This window comes from Cavia porcellus, unplaced genomic scaffold (assembly GCF_034190915.1).
Source record: "Cavia porcellus strain 051 isolate PalLab524CR breed Dunkin Hartley unplaced genomic scaffold, mCavPor4.1 scaffold_3, whole genome shotgun sequence".
Classification (NCBI taxonomy): Eukaryota; Metazoa; Chordata; class Mammalia; order Rodentia; family Caviidae; genus Cavia; species Cavia porcellus.
This window is the reverse complement of record NW_026947486.1, coordinates 44,031,354-44,052,687: the sequence shown is the minus strand read 5'-3', so window position 1 is coordinate 44,052,687 and position 21,334 is coordinate 44,031,354. Positions and strand designations below refer to the sequence as shown.

Sequence of the window (21,334 nt, the reverse complement as noted above, 5' to 3'; positions counted from 1 at the left end):
TGGCATCTATCATATTGAGATAGAGATCTTCTATTCAGATTTTTGGTAGGGTTCTTATTATGAATGAATGTTGGGCTTTATTAAAAGCATTTTCTGTATTTATTCAAATGATCATGTGATTCTTATCTTTGGCTCTATTGATATGACTTATTACACTTATTGATCTGCACATGTTGAACCATTCCTGCATTCATCAGATGAATTTCACTTGGTCAGGGTATAATCTTCTTGGTGATTTATTGCAATTCTGTGTCAGTATTTTATTGAGAATTTTTGCATCACTAGGTAGATTGGCCTATAGTTCTCTTTTCTGGTTAGGTCTTTTTCTGATTTTGGTATTAGGGTGATACTTACTTTCAGGAATGAGTTAGTAAGAATTGCTTCCCTGGCAACCTCATTGAAGAGTTTGAGGAGTGTTTGAATTAAGTCTTCTTTAAATTTCATGTAGAATTCTGCTATGAATCCATTGGGACTGAGATTTTTCTTTGTAAGGTTTTAATTATATTTTAACTTCATTAATTGTGTTACATAGCTGGGTGTCCCCTTATTTGATTCATATATATTCAGGATTGATATCTTTTCCCGTTGAGATTTTCCCCTAAATGGTAGTGTTGACCTTCTGTGTCTCTTCTGGTGATTCTTGGTTTAAAGTTCACATTGTCTGCAAACAGAATAATAACCTGGTTATTGTTTTTGTAGGGTTCCTGTTGCCTGAAGTGGTGCTTTCTTTGTTGATTTTCTGCTAAGTTTATCTGTCTCTTTGTGTCAATGAAGTGATAAGCTCCCCTATTAGAATTCCTTTATTGCTTATTTGATTTTGTATTTCTCTTAATATTTGTTTTATATAGCTGGGTTCTCCTATAATTGGTGCAAATATATTTAAGATTCTTATCTCTTCCTCTTGAACTTTTTCCCTAACAAGTATCTTTCTTTTTTAAACATTCTGGGTTTGAAGTTCACAATATCCACACACAGAATAGGCATTCTGTTTTTTTTTTTTTTTTTGGGGGGGGGGTTCCTGTTGTATGGTGTATTATTTTCCATCCTTTGACTTTCAGTCTATGAATTTATTTTTGGATTAGATGGATTTCTTGTATATAGCATATGATTGGATATTGTTTCTTGATCCATTCTGCCAGTGTGTTTCTTTTAATAGATGAATTGAAGTGATTTTTCATTAATTGCTATAACATATATGTTGGCTGAATTTTGTCATGCTAGCTTTTTTGCTGTTGGTTCTTTAACTTTCCTCTCTGTTTAATTGTTTGTGTTGCTTAGTGGTTTTTTTCTGTTGGTGATTTGAAGTCATATTTATTTTTATGTCTATCTACAATATCTTTCATTATTCTTTGCAGGGTTGCTTTTGTCATCATCAAGTCCTTCAGCTGTTATTTGTCATGGAAATATCTTATTTCTTCATCAATTTTGAAGGACAGTTTGTAGGGCACATCAATCTTGGTTGGGACTCATTATCTTTTAGGACTTGAAATGCTTCCCTCTATGCTATTCTTGACCTCATTGTTAGTGTTGAGAAGTCTGCTGTGATTCTGCTGGGCTTTCCTTTAAAGGTGATCTCTCTCTTCTCTCTAGCAGCTTTTAATATTCCTAGGTTAAATTTCTGGGATGTTGATTATTACATGTCTGGGTATAGATTTATTTTTGGTTATGGCTAATTGGAGATCTATATGCTTCATTAATCTGTATATCAGTTTTCTTTCCCATGCTGGGGAAATTTCTGACTATTCCTTCTCTACATAGTCTTTTATAATGTTTATGTTTATGTTATCACCTTATTTCTCATTGATATCTAACAATATTATATTGGTATTTTTTGCATTATCTCACAACTGTTGAATTATTATTTTCTCACTCCTCACTACTTTTGAAAGCTCTTTCCTTTCTTATTCATTAGCTGCAATCTTGTCTGCAAAGTCTGAAAGTCTATCATCATATTCACTGAGGTGATTTTGACACTTTTCGATTGAATTTTTGATTTCCTGGATATCTCTTTGAATCTATTTCATGCATTCCAATTCTTTCTTGTATTGTTCATTTGAGGTTTCCATCATTTTGCAGTGCTTTTCAATTTTTATCTCTGTCTTCTTTAGATGTGTTCAGCATTTATTTTATTACATTTATCATTTAATTTTTACTGGGGAGATTGTTTTTGATCTAAGTTCCTTTACAGCTTCCTGGAGTTCTTTCTTTACTTTGATTGCTATCGTTCCAAAGTTTTAAGTGTATGGTTTACACTTTCTTCTATGTCCACGTCTCCTAGGTTTGTTTGGGATGAGCTGGAAGTTTGACATTGCATTTTGCTCTTTCTAGCACACTGTTGGGAGCCACTGAAGCTGGAAATCAACCATACGTGCAAGGTTGGAGCATAACCATTCCAAGAACAAAGAGTACCAGGGGCAAGTCACCTGAAGAAGATGCTTCAGCCCAGAGAACACCTATCCTCCAGGCAATCTGAGCATTTTTTTTTTGCTAGGACAACATGGTGTCATGTGACATTAAGTTGCTAAAAGATATAAATAAATACCTTTACAGTGAGGAGCCAGTATCTTTCTTCCCATCAGGTGGATAAGGACTTCACCTGATGCCAGCTTTGTCTCTTCTTTATTTTTCTCATGGTCTCATGTTGCTTAACCCCAAGAACCTTAGGAACTACATGGGTCATGGCAACCCTCCTTATTTAAGAAAATCGCATTCTTCTAGCCCGACCTCACCTACTTGATTGCAGATCAAACTCAAGTAACAAACTTACATAGTTTGCCTAAAGGAGAGACAAAGAAGGGCTGTGTACCTGCAAGGATTACAAAGTAGAAGTGTTGAAAGTTTGAATCTGTGGATGCTGTTATAACGTGAATTAACTTTTAAAGAAAGAAATGAACAAAGTCTAAATTGTTGAAGTAAATGACAGAAGGAGCATATACTGGAACTGGACATACAAAGCTAAGAATTATTCCCAGAGAGGCAACATCCTAATTAAATTCTCTATAAAAGTTATAAATTGTTCTTATTTCTGTACTTTCTAACATGTAGTAATTTACCCTAAAATGAAGAGAAAAAGGAGCAGGTCATATACAATTTTTAAACAAACAAATATATATATATATATATTTCTTATATATATTCTTTATATATATATATATACATATATATATAAAGAAATAAATGTTGATATACAGATAAGAATAGGGAAGCAATGACTTATAACATCTCAGAAACCACTTAAATCTTCCTAGGTAGAGCAAGGTGTGACAAAGCGAAAGCAAAACAAGTACCAAGTAGAAAAAAATCTATGAAAAGCTCTTGGTAGTGATAAAAAAATGTGTGAGTCTAAAAAAGGAAATGAATCAAAATGTCACAGCAATTTTACTTAAAATGCTCACAGTGAATTTTCGGGAAATAGGCAGAAAATTGGAAGATCTAAACAAAATGTTTCAAAATCTGAATGACAGATTCAACAAGGGCATAGTATTGTCCAAAAGATGGCAGGCATCAATACCTGAAATGTTTTAAAATGTAGATTTCATATATTGCAGAAATGAGCAGTATGAGGACAGAGTGTCTGATACTGATGAAAAAATAGTGAGTTATGATAATGATCTCAAAGAAGTCAAAAAGAGAATAAGGGAACAATACAAGACTGTGCAGCAGGTACTAGATGGCAAAAAGAGGAGCAGTGTAGGGATAAGAAGATTTAGAGACAAGCTAAAAGATAGCAAAGATGGAATCAATAGCATGCTTATGGAACTCATAGAAATTTTTTTTTCAAATGTAACAAAATAATTTAAAATATAAATAAGCAAGGCATATAGAATACCAAATAATTATGATAAAAAAACCTGACCAACGTATGTCCTTATTAAATAACTAGATATCCAGCAAAGCACCAGAATTTTAGATGCAGTTAAAGAAAAACCAAAAAAATCATACGTAAATGTAAACAAATTAGAAACATATTAGTCTTTACAACACAAAATATAAAGGACATATGAGCTTGCAGTGAAGTATTTGAAGGCCAAATGCAAATAACTTCCAACCTAGATTTAACTACCCAGTAAACCTATCCTGCAAAATAAATGGAGAAATAAGTTATTTCTATCTGAATGACATGCTCAGAAGACATATTAGCATGAACGCAATTTAGAGACAATATTTAAGTATATGAAGAAACAAAAAATCAGACACAGCTAAATACAGAGGAAGCTAGTGAGTACAAAGAATGAACAGCAAAAAAAATCAGGAAAAGGAAAAACAGAACATTACTAACAGATAAAGAATGCAGTTATAGTCAGTAACCAACACATGTCACTGATATTTCTCAACATTAATGACATCTACTCTCCAATTAGAAGACACAGTCTGGGAAACTAGAACAAAAATCAGAATTACATAGACTATTGCATTCAAGAAATTCATCTAGTCCTAAAGATATTCAGAGATTAGAAATTAAAAGATGGAAAAATCTTCATACACCAAGACCACAAAAACAAGTAGAGGTACCAATTCTAATATCCAACCTAATGAATTTCAAGTTAAAATTGATTCAAAGAGAAAAAAAAGATCATCAAATACTAATTAAGGGAACAATCTGTAAAAAGAGTTAACACTGATAAACACATATGCACCAAATACTGCAGCAATACCATCTTAAAACAAAAAGGCCTGCAAGTAAAAGATTAAATACAAACTAACACAATCATAACAGAGGATTGTAAGACTCCACCTTTGCAAAGAGATGATTAGTTTAACCAATAAAACCATAAAGAAATATCATAACAATGTCATACCGCTGATATATGTATTCATATATATAATGTGAATTCATATACATATGAACGATATTCCACCCCTCTCTAAAATGGTATACATTATTTTTGGCAGCATGTATACTTTTTTCAAAATAGATCCCATAATAGTCCACAATGCCTGCTTAAAAATAGAAATTAGATAATTATAAAAGAGTAGAAAGATATAAGAATAGAAATTACTGTATGCATACTGTATGCAGACCACTGTTCAATGGAAATAGAAATTACTGACTGAAGAAATTTTGGAAAAGACAAACACATCAGAAAAATTAAAAACATATTCTAACATACAATGGCTCCAAGAAGAAATCAAAGAAATATAGAAGTTTCAGCAATTATTAACAATGAAGGTACAACTTGTTGAAAATTTTGAGACACTAGGAAGGCATTTCTAAGAGGAAAATTCAGCACAATAAATGCTCATATTAGGAAAGCAGAGCAAACTCAAATAGACAACCTTATGAGAAAACTTAAGATACTTAAGAAACAACAAACTAGTCCCAAAGAAAAATTAAGAAGGGAAAATATAAAGATGAAAGTGGAAATTAATGAAATTGAGACTAAGTTAAAAAAAGCAAAAAAGTTACCAAAGACCTCGTTCTTTAAAAGTATGAGTAAAATAGCTAAGCCCCTAACTAGACTTACGAAGAGGAAGTGAGAAAAGACTCACATCAATGCAATTTGAAGCAAGAAAACAAAATCATCAGAGACACTGTGGAAATCCAGAAGATGTTAACTATGTTGGAATGTTATATTCCAAAATAGTAGCAAATTTTGAAGAAAAGGACAGGTTTCTACACATACACAAACTGTGAAAACAAAACCACAAAGTTACAAATATCCTCAACAGCCCAATAATAAGCAACGAATTTGATAAAGTAACAAAAGTCTCATCATTATAAAGCCCATAATGCAATGGTATCTCTGCTGAAATCTACAAAGCCTTTAAGAATGGTGCATTACAAATAGATCTTAAGCTCTTTAAGGAAATTTAAAGCGATGCAGTGCTGTCAAGTACATTTGTGTAAGCCAGTATCACCCAGATCCAAAACTGAATACTCAAGTAAAAAAAAAAAAAACCTGTAGGTTAATCTCCTTAATTAACAAAGATACAAAAATCCTTAGCATAAATTAGAAAATAGAATGCATCACACTATCAAAAAGATTATACATCTTGATCAAATATGTTTCATCCAAAAGGTGCAAAGATACTTCAATTTGTGCAAGCCAATAAATGTAATAGATTTCACAAGCAGAAACATGATCAGAAAGCATAAGTTCATATCAATAGAGGAAGAAAAGTCTTTTGAAAAAAATCACATACCCACTGCTGATAAAAACCATGAGGAAAACTGATATATAATGACCATACCCAAATACGGTAAAATATAGTAAAACAAAAGCTAGAATTGTGCCAAATGAGGAAAATCTAAAAGCATTGCTTCCAAAATCAGGTAAAAGACAAAGATGTATACAATCACTGCTTCTGTTCAACATAGTAGTTGAAATATTAGTCAGAGCAATTGAGCAAGATAAAGAAATGAAATGGATATACATAGAAAACAACTCAAATTATCATTTTTTTGCAGATGACATGATGCTCTACATAAAAAATGACAAATATACACCAAAACTTCTTATAATTAATAATGAACTAAAACAATATAGCAGGACACAAGATCAACAGATGAAATCACTAGTATTGGTGCACTCCAACAATAAATGAAGTTAAAAGGTAATAAAGAGAAGAATATCATTCACAAAAGCTTCATAAAATAAGATATCTAGGAATTAATTTAACCAAGGAAGAAAAAGACCTCTAAAATGAAAACTACAGTACTCCATAGAACAAGATTTAAGAAGACATCAGAAAATGGAAAAGTGTCACTTTCTGTTAAATAGGCAAAGTCAATATTGTCAAAATAATCATAATACCAAAACTACTATATAGATTTAATACAGCCCAAATAAAAATAGAAATAGCATAATTTTCAAGTCCAGGGAAAACACCAATTCTGATATTCATATAGAACCAAAAGAGATCCCAAATAGCAAAACAGATGTTGGCCAGTAAGACCAAAATAAGAGACATAACAATATCTGACTTCAAGCTAAATAGTACAAACTAATAGTGAAAAAAGGCTAAGGTAGAGAATCAGAAACAGATACATGCATCATTTGAACAGAACTGAGGATATAGTAACTTCACTAGACATACTGAACTCTTTGAACCCAGTGGGGCCATGAGCATATGATGGAGGAATGAGCCAATTCAAAAAATCTTTCTGGGCAAATTGGTTATCTGTGTGCAAAAGCCTGAAACATCACCTTATCTTTCAACATATACTAAATTAAAATAAAATGGATTAAAATCTAAACACTGAAACAGAAACACTAAACCTACTAGATAATAAAATAGATAAATCCACTTTAAAACATAGGTGCAGGAAAGGATTTTCTAAACTGAACCTCAGTTGTACAAGAAACAATAGCAAGAGTCAAAAAGTGGGATTATATCAGACAGTACATCTTCTGTACAGCAAAATAATCAAACGGACTGAAAAGCTTCTGTATAGCATAGGAATAATCCAGGATGAAGAAACAGCCTACAGAATTGAAAAATATTTGCCAGCTGCTCCTCAGACAGAGGAATAACAACTAGAATATAGAACTAAAAAATAAACTTCATAAAAGTTAAGGTTCACTCAAGAAGTGAGTAAGAAAAATGAACAGGCGTGACAGAAAAAAAAGTACAAATAAATATAAAAAATTCTCAATTTCTCTGATCATTAGACAAATTGTAATTAAACAATATTATTCCATCTTGCTTAGACATTATGTTTTTCTCATTTGAGTGACATAATATACAATGAGGAATAAAGAATGGGTAAAGCAAGACAAGATGGACCACTTATAATAGAAAAGTGACCCAAGGGAAAAATCATGTGGGATGAGGAGGAGGGGAAAGGGAAATAAATAGAATAGCAACATGGCATGTATAGGAATCTAGTAACCCCAATTAATTTTAACATTATATGCCTTTAAATGTGCTAACATTTGTAATATCAACAAGAATGAAAAATGGGATAGAGAAATTGGAGGAGGAGAGAGGGTAAATAAAGGAGGAGGAAAGGCATTTAAAAAGAAATAATTTGTGCTAGGTACATGTGACCACTCCCCAAGATGATTCTAAATTGTATAGATACCAAAAATATACTAACAAATTTAATATTGAAAATTCTAAAAAATCGAAAAGAAGGCAAGTTTTATAGGCAAACATTTTAAAACACATAACAAGCAGTAATCATCAAGTCAAAAAATGAATAGGGCTTCTTCAAAAATAAGATGACTAAAGAAACCATGCCTTCCCATGAAACAGGCTCCACCATGTGGATCAGAAAAAGACTCAGCCAGAAGAGAAATCATGCTTTCCTGTGAAGATAGCAAAATACATTATGGTAGTCAACTTCTCATTATCTTGTTTTGAAGTTCTGTATCCCTCCTTTCACTGCTTTGCTTTAATAGGCTTTGTTTTGTTTTGTTGGGTTCTATTCTCTTTAAGATAAATAAATAAATAAATAAATGAAACAAAAAATAGCTGCTCTTCAAAAATAACATCATTAAAGAATGACAATGCAAGTAAAAGACTAAAGTCACATATCTAAAATATGCATATTCTAAAGAGTATGTATCTAGAATAATTTAAAAACTGCTCCAATTCGATGATACGAATAATCTAATTTTTAAATGAAAAAAAGTTTTGAAGAGATGCTCATCCAAAGAATAGGGAGAGGGGGGAGAGAAGATGGTGGCTTGATAAATAGCTGGGTGGAGAGACTCTCTGGGAAAAATAGCTCAGATGCTGGAATTTGACAACATGGAGAGGATTGGATGAGTGGAGAGGCACTCTCAAGAATCCAGGAGGAACTGAAGGAGAAAAATAGAAAGAGGAAGGAAAAACGTGAGTGGAGGGCAGGAGCCAGATATGCTCACTGAGACCAGTCCATGCTGTGCTGAGAGTGCTCAGGAGTTGGGAAATTCAAGGTCGCACTGGAGCCACGGTGGCCGATAATGGGAATTGGTGAGTCCCGGGCTCTTGGCGGGAGGATGTGGTACAGCATGGAGTGGAGCCAAGGTGGAGAACTGTAATAGTTCACAGTGAGTGCTGGAAATTGGCTGGAAGACATCTTGGAGTGGGTTGGAGCCTGGCACCATGGTGGCATCAGTCAGCTGGCCATAGCCCAGAAAGGACTGGTGGGATCTACTTGGGTTAAGTCATACCCCTGTTTGGGACCCAGGGATAAAACTGTCCTGACCCTGTGATGTCTGTCTTAGCACAGCCTAAATTGCTGAAGGCACTTGCCAGTTGATTGGCTCAGAGGTGAGGGGCTAGCCCACATCATTCTTGTGTGCACCTCAGATAACAGCAAATTGGAGAGGGCAGCAAAACCCCAGCCAACACACTTCAGGAAAACCATAAGCAATATGGAGAAGGCCAGAGACCTCCACCACACACCTGTCTGAAAGAAACCAGAAACATAACAAGAGATAGAAATAAAAAACAAGTCCCAGAGAGGTAAATACAGAAGAGAACCAGTGCAGCAATCATGCAATATTAGGCACAACATCAGCGGACATAAAGAAATACCTTTGTGACCTCATAGATGAACTTAAAACTGAAATTCCAATCCAAATGAAGCAAGACTTAAAAAGATTAATTAAAGAAATGATAAGCCCCTCCCAAGAGAACACAGATGAAAGAATGGAGGAACTCAGAAAAGGAAGAGAAACCTTTCATGAAGAATATAAAAACAATCTAGAATACATGAAACATATCCAAAGAGATTACCAAGATACTAAAAACTCCATTGAAAGCTGGCAAAATGCCTTGACAGAAACTAAAGCTAGCCTTTCAAAACTTGAAGAGAGATTTATAATGTGTGATTGTGAAAGAAAAGATCTATTAAAAATAACAAGAAACCAGGAAGAAAAAATCAAAGGCTAGAAGATGACAAGAGAATCTATAACTTAAGAATAAAAAATGTGAGCAAAGAAGCAGGAGTAACCACAAACAAATTACAAGGACTATTCACAGAAATAATTAAGGAAAACTTCCCAAGCATAGGAAAAAGAAAGGATATCCAGATAAATGAGGCATACAGAACTCCAACCAACTATAAGCAAAACAGATCTACACCCAGACATATAATAATCAAGATCTCAGAAATCCATCACAAGAACAGAATATTAAAAGTGGCCAGAGAAAAGAAGCAGATCACCTACAAAAGAAAAATCATCAAAATAATGACAGACTTATCAACACAAACTCTCAAATTGAGAAGAGCCTAGGGGGAAATAGTCCAAGCCCTGAAAGAAAATAACTTCCAACCCAGATTGATGTACCCTGAATAACTCTCCCTCAAAATTAATGGTGAAAAAAGATGTTTCCAAGACAAGGAGGAACTGTGGGAGTTCATGGCCACCAATCCAACCCTACAGAAAATACAAAAGGACATGAGAGAGAGAGAGAGAGAGAGAGAGAGAGAGAGAGAGAGAGAGAGAGAGAGAGAGAAAATACCAGGATTCCAGCAACAGTGGCGGAGAGGCCTCAATGCATGGGGCACACAGTGGAATGAAGGAGACAAGTGAACAAATAATAGCAGAAAAATAGATTAGCAGAGATGAGGCAGAGAAGGTAGGCTATAATCTTTAATATACATAGCCTTGATACACTAACAAAAAGAAACACAGGCAGAGTAGATTAGAAGGCAGGATTCATTGAGAAGCTCTGAATAGGAAATATACTTAATCTGAAAGAGGGTTAATAAACTGAAAATCAAAAGTGAGAAAATGATGCTCTATGTGACAGGGAACCAAAGAGAAATAGGGACAACCCATTCAGGAGCCGCAGATAGGTTGGAAAGTTATGACACTTTTGTGCAGTGTAGAACTACACAGCTAGAAGGAAGGAAAACCTTGTGGCTTTAGTAAGTAAAGGAGTACAGCTCAAGATCAAACTCAGGGGTAAAAATGTTCAGCACCACTCAGATAGATAACAGGTTGACCCCCTAATCTAAAAACTAAAGGAGCTAGTGGGACCCAAAATATACAAAGCATCCTGAGAAGGGGAAAGGTGAGGAACTGCCTAAAAATGGAAGGCAGAAGACATTGTTAATAGTGTATAAGGATTTAAAAGCCACAGTAGACTTATCACTCTGTTTAGTTTGATTTTGTTTTGTTCCAGTCTGTCTACTCATACTTGACTTGAGGGCAAAGATAGCTATCCCAAAAATAGCAGGCTATACCACTGTAACTATCCTTAATTTCCGATTAACTTAAACTGAAGCCCTGTATTTCTTACATTGTCTTAGTATGACTGACCTTATTTGAACCTGGTTTGTTAAACTGCTGTTTTGCCTTGACAACTGTATTTGAATTTGGTATGCTTGCTAGTAGCAAGTCTAAGAGTAGAGGCAACTACTCTGAAGATGAAAAGATGTAAAAAGATACCCATTCCAGTTTGATTATTAACTGGTTTTGAAGTCCTACGATGTCTCCAAAGTTGTTTATTAAAATAGCTATGTAATGTTATGTTCAATTATGTTATGACTGATGATGTGGACAATTTGATTGAAAATAACAAGAGAAAGCATAGTAACTAGTGTAAATCAACTAACATTATAGTTTTATATGTCTTTTTCATTTCATGTTTTTCTAGGAATTTGGTTGTCTTGTGATCTGTTTTTCCCTATAATACAGAAATGATAGATATACATGTAGAGATTCACATATGCGGAGAATTTCTAAACTGTTTACAGGAACAGATTACATAATGCACGATGTAATGAGCAGATACTCTGAAGAAGAAGAGAAACTAAGAAACCCAGTGCTAATTCTGTAGCATTACGATATAAAATCTACCAATACTATTATTCACTGCTCAGAGTGATATTAGTCTAGTCTCTTGTGTTCAATTTCAGCATACATAAAGATAAGGACACCAACTATGAAGAGAATGAGAGACATTATGTTAGTCATTATTGACTTCCCCAACATCAGGTCTTGAAGACCTAAAAAGCCTTCATCATCCTGTAATGATTTGATTAGTTCTACAGTGTTCAATGTGTATTCAATGTATGTGAAGATGGGGACAACTATTCAGAAGAAAACTAGAGACAAAAAGATAGACAGTGAAGATCTCCAGTGAACTTGCTTTGAAGTCCGTATTTCTTAAAATTGTTTTCTTATGATCCATTTTGTTCTGTTTTATTATGCTTAACCTTATACTTTTAAAAATAATTTTATAAAAAGAATAGGGAGGGAGTAAAATTCTATGACCATCTCAGAAAACTGTTCAGCAGCTTCTTTTTTAAATTTATTTTTCATTAGATTATGTTTGCCATACACAATGATCACATTTATCATGAATTATTTGTTTCTAGATATAATACTATATATCTTAATTCTTTTCTTTTCCCATTCCACTTCCCTCCTTTCAACTTTCTTTCCTCCTCATTTACAAAATCTCTTTTCATTTTTCCTTCAAATCTCTTTTTATAAAGTTCCTCATCCTTTCTTCCGTTCCTATCCCCATTTCTTTGTTCTCTTTGAACAAAGAAAAGAACACTTGAACAAATCCTTCCTACTTTCTAAAATCTATCCTCCATTTGCTCTTTATTTACACTTTGGGTTTCTGACACAAGAGAAATTATATGATAAATAAACTTGTGGCAAATTTGTTGTATTTTACTTAATATTATGGTTTCAAGATTCATGAATTTACCTAAAAATGCCTCAAACTTTTCCTTCTTTATAGCAAAGAAATAGTTTGAATGGTCTCTGGGATGATCAGTTGCTCTCAATGGAAGAAAGGGTCAAGAATCAGAGTGATATGGCTTTTATTGCTTGTTTTTTTTTTAATTTTTCACTCATGAAGATTCTTTTTTTAAAATTTTATTTAAAAGAAAAAACAGAACAAAACAAAGCAGTGTAAGGGTACAAGTAATACAGAACTACAAAAAAAAAACAGTAAGAAATCACCAGTTAATAGATTACATATTATCATCTTAGAGATACTTGCTCAAATCACAGTATCAAAGCATACAAAGTGGATATTCAAACAGTGAGACTGCAAACAGTTGTGTTCAATGATCCAACCAAAAACTTAATATGGTCAGCTATTTAACACCCCTAAACACACTTGCTGTTTTATCCTTTAGAGCTATTTTTTCCCTCTCTTTTTTACAACAAAATTTACACATTTTGGGTTTTATTACTCCTTAGTTCTTATTACTTTTTTTTGGGAGAGAATAAAGTCAAATATGGCAAAACAAAGCTGTCAGTCAAAACCAAGGATAGACATAGCACATGATGTAAAACAGAGTACAAGGTTATCAACAATGGTTATCAACAATGTCTCTTGTTTCCTTAAAAAGAATTGTCTATCTCATTAGATATTATAAAGTTGAACAAAACAGTAGAGAACAAGACCAATAAAACGTAGGCATTGTAAACATTACAGGACTTCCAAAGGAGACAATAGTCAAACCAGAATGGGCATCTTAGTGAATCTTATTGCCTTCAAAGTAGTTGCCTATACCCTCAAACTTGATACTATCATACAGAATGGAACAGAGTCTAATCAGTCAAAACAAGATCGTGGGAGTATTACAGGACTTCAAAACAAGTTAATAGGAAATCAAAAAAGTTACTATTATATATCCTGCTAATTTTTAAAATTTTCCCCTTAATTAAAAAAAACATAAGAAATAACAAAATAATTTTTTTAATGAATGAGGGAGAGATTGAGATAAAACAGGACATAACAATATAACAATACAGGTCAAAGCATGACTGTTTCAGCAATCTAGTGTTTCACCACCAAATAACCCAACTTAACAGTAGTTACCATAGTGTCTGTCTTTTTCCTGGAAATATTTGAATAGGCTTTTATTGCTTGTGTCACCCACAAGAAAGTAGAGTAAAGATTGTGACTGAGTGCTCAGGAATAATGACTTTTGCAGACATGGCTTTTAAAGAAGAAACAAGTACCCTTGCCCTAGGCACAGAGGATTCCCAATTAGATATGGACTTAATGAATAACTTCATGTTTAAAAAGCAGAACCTTTACTGCTGGGAAGATATATTTCATTTTGAGGCTTATGGTCTTAGGAGAAGCATTATCTCATGTCTTAGTACTGCAACTTCACAGCATCTTACTTGAGTCTGAATTCCAGTCATCAGTGGGGGTGGAGATTTCTGACTCATGCTTCTCATTGCTGCTATGATATGTGTTGGCACACAGGCTAGGCTAAGTTACATTCTTTTTAGCAAATTAAGGGAAGATTTAACTCTATACAACTAACTCTGCATATACAGGTGGGCAGGGTAAAGATGAGGGCTAAACAGAATAAGGACAAAGTTCTTTACTTCTCAGAGAAATGTGACTTGGTGGTCCACCACAATTTCAAATTTTGGGGGAAGATACATAGAATGGCAACAGCTGAGTAAAATGGAAACTCTAATTTCAGTTTCCTTTTTTTCATTTTAAAATGTAATTTTATTAACGCACTTTAAGTGCAATTCTTCTATCTTCTTTAAGAAATACTGCTAATTATAAATAATCACTGAAAATTTTTCATTAGACAACTGTGTGGGAAGGTTATACTGCAAATGAATTTATAAACAATGCTAAGCAACAATATTTCCTTCTAACAATTTAAGGTGATTCTGTTTAGCATTGTATATTACTAATGTGGTAGAGTGCAATTTTAGCAAATTTAACTGCTTTAGTTTTTAGTTTCTCAGTGACAATAATACACATGGTCAAAACAAGAAACAAAATCTTTTTTACTAGTTCTACCTGCCACCACTATAAAAAAAGTTCTTATATAGATTTATGTATTACCGTATCAAAACACATTTAAGTTTACCATCATACATTTGAAAAATGTATGTACATTCCTATGCAGAATGTCACCGGGATTTCAGGGTTCTTTAATGCAGAAGTTCTTCAGTACAATATCAGACAATTTATTTTGGCTCATTTGTTTTCCTGTCAAGGGTTTCCTAATTTTACTTTTGGAACTTAATTTTTGTTTACCTGATTATCTTCTTTTAGTATGTTTTCATATAAGGCAAGCTGATATCTATACAAATAACCATAAGCATGGTAAATGAGCTATTCTTATTCATAAGTTGTTGTAGAAACAACATAGTGAAAAGAAATTGCAAGAGCAGAACAGCAAATGGGACTCTCCACCAAAGGATAATAGTTATAATTCCAGTATCAAAAGGTTCTGGGTAGATAAGCTTTGATTAAAGCTTTGATGTGGTACAAAGGAATGAAAGATTTATTTTCCAGTGGTGTCTCTTGAATCTCCAGATTCTACATTCATAACTTTCATGCATTTTTCCAGTGCTAAGTATTCAATGGAAGAACTATGTGTACATTTTTTCATTTTAAATGTATCAATAAATCTCTTCAAGGCTTCTTTGCTTAGTACATATCCTGCTCCTCCACTCATGTATCCCTACTTTACATAGGGCTTGAATTTTCTCCCATAATAAATGGGTTATTCAAGGCTATATTTTGAAAGAAGCCATCTCACAGTGTCTAGTATTACATATGTATCAACATCTGTTTTCATAAACCAACCTGCATCTTCTAAATAATTGTCATGAACATATTGAAAAGCTAATCATTTTCCAGTATAGCTAATCTATAGTTTCTTTGGTTTTTAATCCTACAGTAGGGAAGTTCTTATTTTCTTCTGAACTCATAGACAACATTTTATCACAATGTTGGGCTCTTGTAGCTTTGACATGTTTGGCTTTTTTCTCTAGATTTTGAGGGCCTGTCATAACTCAACAAAGAATTCTAACTTTCTAGTACAGGTTTTCGGCAATGTATGTGTTTTCATCTTTATGTTGACTAGAATCTGCATTAAAGCTTGTTTGGTGTGGATATTTCTGTTCATTATCATCTGAATGTCCTGCATGAGGATGATTATAAAAAATATTTGGGTGGGTATCACCTTGTTCTCCCAACAAAATACTAAATAGCTGAGCATATTACAAAATTCCTATTGCTGATCCACAGAAGAAGATTAAAAGATTCAGCCAAGGTTTAGAGGCTATTTCCTGAAACTGTATTTAAATTTATGTTCAGACGATCAAATGTCAGAAATTTTTCCTCCATTTTCAGGAGCTCACAAAGATTTTTTACATCATCAGTGGCTCCTGACATCAGCCACAGTGTCCTTCACCCCTCTTGGCAGGGGGCAGAAAGAGGATAGCATGGATCAGTGACATTTGCTCATCTGGGCATTAATTGAGGTAGCTCCTGGATGCTAGCGGAAACCAGCACAGTCCTATAAAACATTCTCCTACAGAAGGGGCTGCTGTATAGGCTAATTTTAGTTTTCTTTCTGTACTGCGTTGCCTTTGTTGCTTAGAAATGTCTTTACTATTCTAGTTCCAGATGAATTTTAAGAGTGATTTCTCTAGATCTGTGAGATATGCTAATGGTATTATGGTTCGGATTGCACTAAATCTATATAACAGTTTTGAAAAGAATGGTCACTTTCACATTGTTTGCTCTTCCTATTCATGAAAAGGGATGTCTTTCCATTTTCTGAGGTCCCATTCAATTTCTTTTTTGGGGGGTATTGTAATTTTGTCTGAATAGATTTTTACTTCTTTTGTTAGATTGATTCCTAAGTATTTGATTTTCTGGATGCTGTTGTGAAGAGTGTGGATTCTCTTATTTTTCTCTCAGTTGTTTTGTTGTTAGTGTATTGGGATGCTATTGATTTTTCAGTGTTGGCTTTGTACCCAGCTACATTTTTGAAATTGCCGATCATATTTAGGAGTCTTTCAATGGAGTTTGGGAGGTTCTTCTATAAATAGAAGAGTATCAGGTCTTCTATGCAAAGTATCATGTCATCCGCAAATAATGAGAATTTAACTTCTTATTTTATTTTCCTTACTTCCTTTATTTCTCTCTCTTGTCTAATTGCTCTGGGTAGCATTTCTTTTTTATTATTTTATATAAAGAAAAAAACAAAACAGAAAACGGGTACAAGTAATACAGAATTTCAAAAAAATAAACAGTAAGAAATCACAAGTTAAAAGCGTACATATTGTCATCTTAGAAATAGTTGTTCAACTTACAAAATTAAAGCATACAAAGGGGACATTCAAACAGTGAGAATGCAAACAGTTCTGTTCAATAATTCAACAAAAACTTAGTATTATGATTACCTATTTTAGATACTTAAATGTACATGCAGTTATATCTTTTAGAGCACTTTCTTTTCCTCTCTTTTTGATAATAACACACATTTTGGGTTTATTAGTCCCACAGTTCTTATTACTTTTTTTGAAGAGAATAAAACCAAATGTGACAAAATAAAGCAGAGTCAGATAAAACAAAGGATGGACATAGCACATGATGTAAAAACAGAATACAAGTGATCAACAATGGTTACCATAATGCTTCTTGCTATCTGAAAAAGAATTGCTTATATCATCGGTTACAATAAAATTTAACAAAACAGTACAGAACAAAACCAATAAAACCAAAACATTGGAGATATTACAGGATTTCAAAAGAAGATAATAGTCAAACCAGAATGGACATCATACTGAATCTTACTGTCTTCAAAGTAGGTGCCTAATACTTCAAACTTGATACTATCAAGCAAAGCAGAATAGAGTAAAATCAGTCAAAACAATATGGTGGGAGCAATACAGGGCTTCAAATCAAGTTAATAGGAAATCAAAGTGAGTTATTATAATATATCCTACTATTTTTTATTTATTTTTCCCTTAATTAAAATGATAAAAATAAAAAATACATAATAAAAAAGGAGACTGAGATAAAAGAGGACATAACAACACAATGGCACAGGTAAGAACACAACAATTTAAGGAACATAGTGTTTCACCACAAGATAATGCAATATAACACTAGTTACCATAGTGTCTCTTTCTTTGAAATACTTGAGTATAACTTCATATATTATATCGTCAAACACATTGAGACAGTGTAAAACCATTCAAGAGAATGAAATTATTACAGGGTATTTAGAATCAAATAAGATTCTTCATATATTTCTAGGTATCTGTCTATTTCTTCTGTGTTATCAAACCTATGAGAGTAGAGGTTATAGAAATAGGTGTTGATGAGCTTCTGTATTTCTATAGAGTTTGTAGTGATTTCAACTTTTTCATTTCTTATTACATGAATTTGAGCTTTTTCTTCCCTTTTTAAAATAAGGTTGGCTAGGGGCTTATCAATTTCATTTATCCTTTCAAAGAACCAACACTTTGATTCATTGATTCTTTAGATTGTTTTCTTAGTCTCTAATGCATTGATCTCTGCTCTGATTTTTATAATTTCCTCTCTTTTTTGGCTTTGGGCTTGACTTGCTCTTCTTTTTCTAGATGGTTGAGGTGTAACATCAGGTTATTTATTTCTATTCCTTCTGTTTTCCTGATGTGGGAACTCAGTGCAATAAATTTTCCTCTGAGGACAGCTTTAATTTGTATTTTTATTTGCTTGTAGGTATTGTTTAATTTCTTCTTTAATTTCCTCTGTGACCCACTGATTATTCAAGAGCGTGTTATTCAGTTTCCATGTGTTTTTGGGATTTTTGCAGTATCTTTTATCATTAATTTTTAATTTCATGATGCTATGAGCCAATAACAAGCAATGGATAATTTCAACTCTTTTGAATTTATTTAAATATGTTTTGTGAGCTAATATATGGTCTATTTTAGAGAATAACCCATGTACTGCTGAGAAGAATGTTTATTCTGATGTTGTTTGGTAGAACACTCTGTATATGTCTATCAAGTCCATTTGTTCATAAGTGTGATTCAGTTCTGTTATTTCTTTGCTGATTTTTGGTCTGGTCTATGTGTCCCTTGGTGTCAATGGTGTGTTAAGTTCTCCTGTTATAATTTTGTTACTACTAATTTGGTTTTTCATTTCTGTTAATACTTGTTTTATATAACTGGATGCTCTGGAATTTGGTGTGTATGTATTTAAGATTATTATCTCTTCCTCTTGAAGTTTTCCCCTAACTAGTTTGTAATTATATTATTTTTCTCTTGATAATTATTGGTTTGAAGTTCACATTGTCTGCAAACAGGACAGCTACCCCCACTTTTTTTTGGGTTCCTGTTGTATGAAATATTGTTTTCCATCGTTTGACATTCAGTCTGTGAGTATCCTTTTGGTTTAAATGGATTTCTTGTAGACAAAATATAGTTGAATTTTGTGTCTTGATACATTCTGCCAGTCTGTTTCTTTTAATTGGTGCATTGAGACCATTTACATTAATAGTTATAACTGTTATATGTTTGTTTATTGTTGACATGTTATCTTTCTACTGTTACATCTTTATCTTTCCATTCTGTTTAATTGTCTACTTTGCTTAGTGGTTTTTTCCTAATTGTATCTAAACTGTCATTCAGTGTTCTTTGCAGGGTTGGCTTGGAGATCATGAAGTTTTTCAGCTGTTCTTTGTCATGGAATTATCTTATTTGCCCATTCATTTTGAAGGACAGTTTTGCAGGGTACATCTGTCTAGTTTGGGAATCATTTTCCTTTAGGATGTGAAATCCTTCACTCCATGGTCTTCTTGACTTTATGGTTTGTGCTGAGAAGCCACAAAGTTTGTGATTCTGAAAGGCTTTCCTTTAGAGGTGGTCTGTCTTTTCTCTCTAACAGCTTTTAATATTATATTCTTTTGTTGGTTTCTGGGATGGTCATTATTATATGTCTGGGTGTAGTTTTATTTTTCTTATGGCTATTTGGAGTTCTGTATGCTTCACTGATCCTGATATCAGTTTCCAATCTCATGTTTGGGAAATTTTCAGCTATTACTTCTTCAAAGATCCTCTTGACATCCTTTGTGTTGTCCCCTTCTTTTACATTTATTCCTATGAATTGTATGTTATTTTTCTTTGTATCATAATGCAGCTGTTGAATTATTATTTCCTAATTTCTTGTCATTTTTCATATATCTTTCCTTTCCTGTTCACAAGCTGTAATCTTGTCTTTGAGGTCTGAAATTCTATCTTCACATTCATTGAGGTGGTTTTTACAACTTTCAATGGAACTTTTGATTTCCTGTATATCTCTTTGCATCTACTTTATGTATTCTGTTTGTTTCTCAAGTTACTCATCCTGGAATTCTACTTTTTGTTTAGTTCCTCCAGTTTTTAACTGTGTCTTCTTTAGATATGCTCAGCATCTCTTTCATTTCTTTTATCATTTCTTCTTTTACCTGGGAGATTATTTCTAATTTGAATTCTTTTAAAGCTTCCCGGAGTTGCTTCTTAATTCAGTTGCTATTTTGCCATTATTTTAGGTGTATGGCATATATTTTCTTCTATGTACATAGCTCCTAAGGTTTCTTGGGATGGGCTGGAGATTTGAGATTTTAATTTGGTCTTTCCTTTTGTCATTTTCCTATATTTCTGTTTCGAGTGTTATTCTAAGTCTTCCCTGGGGCCTGTTGGGAATGCTCTCCTAAGCCCTCAGCTCCAGGGACTCTGGCTGCTCAGTTCCCTGTATTGAGAGAGGCTCACTGGGTGTGTGGCAGGCAGGCTCAAGTCCCACTGAGCTGGTCCAGTGCAACAGGAAACCATGAATTTCCCTGTCTGTGGCAGAGCAAGGATGACAAACTAGGTGGGCTTCGTGAATTGTGTGGAGACACTCACCCCAGGCCATCCAGCCTCTGGAACTGCTGGCGCTGGCAGGCCCAGAACTCTAGAGTCCACCAAGTCTACTAGGGAGCAGGGAGACCTGTGCAGGTTGGTTCAAGACTCAAGGAGCTGGTCCAGTGCAACCCAAAGCCATGAAGTTTCCTGTCTGGGGCTGAGGAAGGATCCCAAACTAGCTGGGCTGGGGGTGGGGGATGGTGTGTTGACACTCACCTCAGGCTGCCCAGCCTCTGGTACCTATGGCTCTGGCAAGCGTGGAACTCCAGAGTCCACCAAGCTTGCCAGGGAGCGGCAAGACCTGTGCAGGCCGGTTCAAGACCCACTGAGCCGGTGCAGTGCAACAGAAAGACGAGAAGTTCCCTGTTGGGGCCCATCAAGGCTCTGGGTAGTATTTCTTACACTAAAATGAATAGAAGTGGTGATGATGGACATCTTTGTCTTGCTCCTGATTTTAGAATAAGGGTTTCAGTTTTTAACAGTTTAATATGATGCTGGATGTTGGGTTGTAATAGATGATTTTTTATCATATTGAGGCAAAAGCCATCTATTCTAATTTTCTGTAAGGTTCTTATCATGAAAAAGTTTTGGACTTCATCAAAAGTTTTTTCTACATCTATAGAAATGATCAGGTGGTTCTTATTTTTGGCTCTACTAACATGGTAGATTAAATTTATTGATTTGCATATGTTGAAACATATCTGCAATCCTGGGATGAAACCCACTTGGTCATGGTGTATAATCTTGATGATTTGCTGCATTCTGTTCGCCAATATTTT

General features: G+C 33.9%; 1 pseudogene; it reads right to left on the bottom strand.

Annotated features, from left to right (window-relative positions):
* Positions 1-14,877: 14,877 nt before the first annotated feature.
* Positions 14,878-20,932, bottom strand: LOC100716369 (glycoprotein-N-acetylgalactosamine 3-beta-galactosyltransferase 1-like; annotated as a pseudogene).
* Between the last annotated feature and the right edge of the window lie 402 nt (positions 20,933-21,334).